General features: G+C 39.5%; 1 pseudogene; it reads left to right on the forward strand.

Moving 5' to 3' along the window:
- Positions 1-6,121: 6,121 nt before the first annotated feature.
- Positions 6,122-6,801, forward strand: LOC144706592 (expansin-A8 pseudogene; annotated as a pseudogene).
- Positions 6,802-7,405: the final 604 nt, after the last annotated feature.

Here is a 7,405-nt window from a genome sequence, read left to right on the forward strand (position 1 = left end):
CTCTTTCATTGTCCTTCTCTTCCTTCTCTCTTCTCCTCCTCCTCCTCCTTCCTCCTTCTTTCTTCCTCTTCTTTCTTCTTCTTCCTCTTCTCACGATCGTGACTCTCCAACTTCCAAATGATAATTTCAATGAAAATTCCAAGAGTAAGTCTTGGCGGGCCGCCCACCCCTCCTTATATAGGAAGGATGAAAATGGGCCCCCCTTAAACAATAAAGAGAAAGGGAAAATGACAGAAACTAAGGGGCTTGTAAGGCCCGTTAAGGTAGGAGGGAGGGGAAGACGTCCTCATATGGGCTCTTCCCCTCACTACAACGACAAAATGAAAGACGAAGAGTAAAGAAAGAAAATAAGAAACGGATGAGTAGAACGATCCAAAGACGAAGGTGGCGCGTCGTCATGCCGAATATCTGAACTCGGGGTCACGTGTCGCTGCTGTGGCTCGTCGTGTCGGCTGGACACATGTCGGTGGCGGGCTCGATGACGGTGCTAGCTCCACGAGTGATGGCTCTGCGATGTCGGACGGTGCTGCACCATCGATCTTTCTTTGTGGTGATGGGGATTCCTCTTCAATCAGTTGTGATTCAGAATTTCTATCTGAATCAAGGATAGAACCATACTTTTTCCATTTCATTCTTTCTATTTCTGAATCCCTTTCTCCTTCTTGATATGTAGGATTTTTACTCCAATCCCAAAAGCTTTCCTCATAAAAAATAACATCTCTTCTAATAATCACCTTTTTTGTTAAAGGATTATATAATCTGTAACCTTTGCTTTCATTACTATATCCAACAAAAATGCATTTCTCACTTTTCTTGTCCAACTTCCCACATTCACTTTGATCAATTAAAGCATTAGTAATGCATCCAATTACTCTTAAATGACCAACAACTGGTTTATTCTCATACCAGGCTTCACAACGTGTCATATCATTCATGGCTTTCGTAGGAGAAATATTTTGAATATAAGCTGCGACGGCAACAGCTTCAGCCCAAACTTCAGTAGGCACATCTTTTTCATGCATCATGCTCCTAGCAGCTTCAACAAGTGTCTTGTTCTTCCTCTCAGCAACTCCATTATGCTAAGGAGTTTTTCTTATAGTCAATTGTCTACGAATTCCAACATTTCTGCAATAATATTCAAATGACTTTGAAAGAAATTCTCCTCCTCTATCTATACGTAGAATTTTCAAAGTATGTCCACACATATTTTTAGCCATTGCTTTGAATTCAATAAATTTATGAAATACCTCTGATTTCTCTTTCAAAAAATAAACCCAGCACATTCTTGAGTAATCATCAACAAATAGGAGGAAATACTTACTTCCACTCAAAGATGAGGTTTTCATAGGACCACATACATCTGCATGAACTAATTCCAAGGGTGCTCTTCCTCTCCATGGATGTTCATCTGAAAAATTTCTCTTCTTCTGCTTGCCATAAATGCAACCCTCACAAATATAATTTTCTTCAGAAATAAACGGTAAGCCATATACAAGCTTTCGTTTACTTAAAAACTTTAATGCTTTGAAATTCAAATGACCAAACCTTTTATGCCATAACCATGTATCATTCATCTTTTCTGAAACCATTGCATGATTGAGAAACTCTTCTAATTTCATAGGGAACATCCTTTTACCAATGCTGTTAATATACATGAATGGTTTCCCCTTCCTCTGGTTCTTAACAATACATGTATTATGCTAAAAATGAAATTTCATACCTTTCTCCATCAGTTGTCTCAAACTCAGAAAGTTATGATGAAAATTTGGAACAAAGTATACATCTTCCACTCTCTTCTTTCCTCCTAAAGTCTGAACTTCAATTGTTCCTTTTCCTTCAATCTTTACTTTTTTTCCATCACCCACTTTAACTTCTCCTCTTGGTGTCTCATCAAATTCAACAAACATATTTTTGTTGAAAACCGTATGATTGCTGCAAGCTGAGTCAAGAAACCATAGATCTTTCAAATCAGAATAAGATGTAATATTAGACATAAATGCGTCATGTTCTTCAACGTCCACATTATTGGCTTGGTAATTTTGTTTTGAATAGCAGTATGCTTCAAGATGCCCATATCTCTTGCAATAATTACACTGAAATATTCTTCTTCCTTCTGGATTTGCATTATCCTCTCTTCTATTCCATTGATATCTTCCTCGACCTTGAGTTCGTCCTCAGCTTAAACCTATGCCTCTAAAACTTGTTTCATATCCTACTCCAAATCCTCTTGTTTGATTAAAATAGTCTCCTTGATGATTGTGTTGTCTGCCTCCTCTTGTCGATCTTCCTCTACCTCTTCCTCTATGAAATTGACTTGAGCGTGACAACATAGCTGATAGACCTAAAATATGTGATGTAATTGTACATATTTTAAGGGTATTTTGGGACCATTTCCTGTGTATTTCACTCTATTTCATGAAATATTGCATGTCATGCATTAAATGAGACAAATGGTAAAAATGATAAATTTTAATGTCATTTTATGCATGTTATACGATTGAAATATATCTTAGTAAAAATATACATGTCGGAGTTGTTTAAATTTTGAATGTGCTATTTAATATGTTTATGAAAGTGCAGGGGTGAAGCTTGTATTTAATTTGCAGAAAATATCGAGGGAAATATTATAAAAAATATACATATATATACATATAATGGTCAGCTCTTCAAAAAGGGATATTTTGTTGGGCCGGCTATGGAGCAACCCAAGGACTGGGCCTCAAGCTAGCAGCCAGGCCAGCGAGCCAGCCCCAGCCGCCGGCGAGACCCATTGCACAAGGGAGCCCACCACCGCACAGCAGGGGCCCATAGCCGAGACAGCATTGGCCCTCGCCTGGTCGCTGGATAGAGACTGACTCTGCCGCGGGACCCATCCACGGACGAATCAAAAGAGAACCCGGGTGCTGACCGGGCAATGACGGGGCAGGGACTCGGGCACACCGGAAGAGGGGGTCCACGGCTGAAATTTAATCACAGCTGTTGGACCTTTACGAGCTCGATCGAACGGCCAGGGGCATTCCCGTCCAATTTGGCCCCTGGCCGTCGACTCTGGTGGCCGGAGGCATTTCACGGCCGGTGGGGGGCCGCTGGGCGATCCAACGGCCAAGGAGGACCCCCTAGAGCTGCCTCTTTCCATCCGACGGCGTCTAGGCTTCCTCCCAAGCCGATAAGAGGGGCTGAGGACCCCTAATTTCAACTATCTTTCGACCACCAAGCCATTACGGCGGCGGAGATCCCATCCGGCGGCGGCAAGAGCAGAAAGAGGGGCGTGACAACCCTCTAAACTCTCTTGGAGCTCCAGAAGGTGCCGAAGAGACGCTGAGTTATCCTGGATTCGCGCCAGCGTGGAGGAGACGAGTAAAGATACCGCATACCGAAGTTAGGCGGCGGCTATCGGCGCCGCCACCTTTGCTCGTCGCATCAGAGCGATTGAGGTGCCATTACGGTTCTCTTTGGTTGAATTTTATGTCCCTTGATACTCTGATGGAATGATTTTGTTCACGATCTGATACTATTTGAGTTTCGTAGAATTTTATCACCGCGATTTCTTTCAAGCATTCCATCGAACACCTCACGTGTTCGATGAATATTTCATGATTTACCTAAGTTCTATCCCTCTCAACTTTATAAAAATATAAAAAATATATATCGTCTTCTTTTGTTCATTTTGTCAAACTCCTCACGGGTTCGACATGATCAATCTTCTTGGCTTCTCTTAATCACTGAGCGAAGCCTTTCTGGCATCCTGTCGAACACCGCACGGGCGTTCGACAGAAACACCCTCTAATATCGACATTCTATCATAAAATCTATATAATACATATTAAAAAAACTTATTATTACTTAAATACTATGAATATCTCTCTAGATCTCGAACTCCTATCGGGCATTTAGTCGAACACCTCTTGGGTGTTCGACTAAATCGACATACGAATGATAAAAATTGAATATATATAAGCTATATATGAGAGTATAAATCATATATATATATATAAATACCTCAACTAAATTTAAATAGTATTCTACCTCTTTATATAGGTATAAATACTTACTAAGTTTTATTACTCCCTCTTTATCCCTTCCTAACATCTATTTGTACTTACATAAATTCTTACTTATCATATTATAGTTAGATATGTATTCTCTTCCTAACTTCTTATTAATCCATAGATACTTCCCTATATGATCTGTCTCTCTTAATGTGCACCCTCATCTTTATGACTCTTCTTCATTCTTCTATAGTCTCATTGCGAAGTACTCTTCTTAAGTACTTTATATTTCTTAACTAACTACGTTACCCCTATTCTTAAATATAATACTTAATAACTTAATTATTTCTTCTTCTTAGTAGCTATAAAGTATATAGCCATATATCTAATATTTTCCCTTCTGTACCTATCTTATTATAATAATATCTTCTTTAATTATACTTCTTCTTACTCTTATTCTCACTTCTTTATTCTTCGTAGTATCCTGATACATATACCTATAATATCAGATAAGTTCTTATTCTTCTTACTACCCCATTAATCTATATACTTACTAATTACTTAACTCTTCTTATTATCTTTAGTATTATTCCTATATTTTAATAAGTAACAACTCGATTATTGAATTTACACCTAAAGGTCAGTCCCTGTGGAGACGACCTTACTCCCACATATACACTTGAGTAAGTTTCTATACATTTTATAAATTTAATTGATTGTAGGAAAATTAAAATCACAACGACCATTAAAATTAACACCCTAATTTGCCTTCGTCAATAGCCTGATCTTTTTTTTAGACAAATCAATATTTGTCTTAAATGCTTCTTCGATTGATTTTTCCTTTGACCTGTTCATTCTATCTTCATGAGCAATCAAAGAGCTCATCAAATCATCATGAGTATATGTATCAAAATCTTTTGATTCTTCGATTGCAGTAACGACATAATCAAACTTAGTGGGCAAACTTTGTAGGATCTTCTCCACTATTTTTCTCTCTAAAATATCTTCTCCGTATCAGCTCATTTGATTCACCATTAAGAAAACTCTAGTAAAATAGTCTTGGAAAGATTCTTCAACCTTCATAGATAAAGATTCAAACTCTCTTCTCAATGTTTTTAATTTTACCATTGCTACTTTATTACCTCCATGAAAATCTTTCTTCAAAATATACCAAGCATCATGTGCTGTAGTTGCCTCAGAAATCTTTGTAAACACTTTTTCAGTAACAGATTCTTGAATAATAAACAAAGCCTTTGCATCTTTTCTATTCAAATATCTAAATTCAGTTTTCTTTGTTTCATCTGGTATGAAACCATTTTCAACAATATCCAATAAATCTTGACTTCTAGATTGGGACTTCATCTTGGAACTCCACATAGAATATTTTTCTCCATTAGAAGGAGTTGCAGTAATGATAGACCCTTCCCAGGGTGCTTTCCCAGCCATTTAAAAGAAAAACAACACCAAATCAAAATCAAAAGTAAGCTCAACTTTATCTTAGTATTGTAATAAGTCAGTAACCTGAACTCTTGGAGCTTTGGTTTTACTTCTCTTCCACAATCCTTTTGAAAATACCAGCTCTGATACCAATCTGTTGGGGCTTGGGAACAAAACTCATTACTCACTTGGATATGCAACACAACATAACACAGAAAATGAAATGTAAAACTTATTTTTAATTTTCAAACTAGGTACGTATATTGGAACTAATGTTCCCCCGACATGGTAACCGACATAAAAGTCTTTAGAATAGTCAACAATACTAACAACGTCATCCCCTCTCCTTGGAGAGATAGATAACAAGATGCAGATGGGAGTGAGAGAGGAATAGATTGCTGGATGCTGTGAGAGGTCAAGCCTTTTCTCTCACTAACCTTCTCTAAACCAGAGACAGTTAGGTAGGTAATTAGAGAGAAATGAAAAGAGGGGTAGATAGATGGAGAGAGAATGGTATCCAATACACATCACGAGTGAGTGAGTCAGGGAGAGAGATAGATTGATGGGGAAGGAAAAAAGGCGAGGAGGATAAGAGCCTCCGGCCTCGATCCTCTAGAATACAGGGAGCCAAACAGATTTGTTGAGTTGTCGAGAGAGAGATATAGATGTAGAGAATTGTAAAGAGAGACAGAGATATGGAGAGTTGTAAAGACAGAGATAGAGACGAAGGAAGAAAACTGAACAGAAATTGGATAATGGTGAAGGTGGGGCATGCGGATATGGAAACCTATACAGCCAGGGATATGGGACGAACACGGCGGCGCTAAGCATGATGCTGTTCAACAACGAGCTGAGCTGCGGATCCTGCTACACGATCAAGTGCGAAGACGACCCAAAATGGTGCTTACCCAGCACCATCACCGTCACGGCCACCAATTTCTGCCCGCCCAACCCTTCCATCCCCAATGGCGGCTGGTGCAACCCCCCGTGCGAGCACTTCGACTTAGCCCAGCCCGCCTCCCTCAAAATTGCCCAGTACCACGTTGGCATCGTCCGCGTCGCCTACCAGCGCATCCCCTGCATCAAGTTCAGTGGCATCCACTTCACCATCAACGACCACAGCTTCTTCAACCTCGTTCTCGTCACCAACGTCGGAGGCACTGGCGACGTCATAGCCGTTGTCTTGAAGACTCCCACCTCCGACTAGCAAGCCCTCTCTCGCAACTGGGGCCAGAACTGGCAAAGCAATGCCAACCTCGGCAGTCAGAGCCTCTCCTTCAAGGTCACCACCAGCGGCGGAAGGACGGTCATCAGCTATGACGTCGCCCCGCGTTACTGGTCCTTTGGCCAGACCTTGGAGGGCAACCAGTTCTAGCCGATTTGGGCTGCGGCGCCACGTCTGGAGCCCGCATGCAGACACTTTAAACTGTTTTACTGATTTGTATTATTCTTAGAGTGGGCGCCCTTGGCTGCCCCTGCCGCCATTGGCAGGGCTCAAGCTGAAGGGGTGGTATACAAAGACGAAATATATTCTTTATGAAAATGCGTCATTGGAAAAAATCCTATCTACAAAAATAAAGAAAAATTCTTCAAATCTAAATTCCCTTCTATCTACAATAGGAAATATGTAGAAGACAAAAGAAACCCAAGGAAAAAACATATTATTAAAGATAGAATCATATAAAAAATCCGAAAATCCAAACACTCTACTCTCATGTTTTTTTGTGATTAATATCAATCAAATAATAAAAAACCATATTATTACGTCTTAAAATGATTTATTACATTGTTATAATGAATTTTAAAAAGTGTATTATACAGTATTTTAACCGAATTTTCTAACATGAATTTTATGAATAAAATAATTTTACACATCAGAAGTGTGTGCCATGCTTCGAAGCCGCCACACGTTGAAGGAGACAGAATTGTATGGCTTAAATATCTCCAAATTCAAACAATGATATCTACTAATCGAAAAG

This window comes from Wolffia australiana, chromosome 8, assembly GCF_029677425.1.
Source record: "Wolffia australiana isolate 7733 chromosome 8, ASM2967742v1".
Taxonomy (NCBI): Eukaryota; Viridiplantae; Streptophyta; class Magnoliopsida; order Alismatales; family Araceae; genus Wolffia; species Wolffia australiana.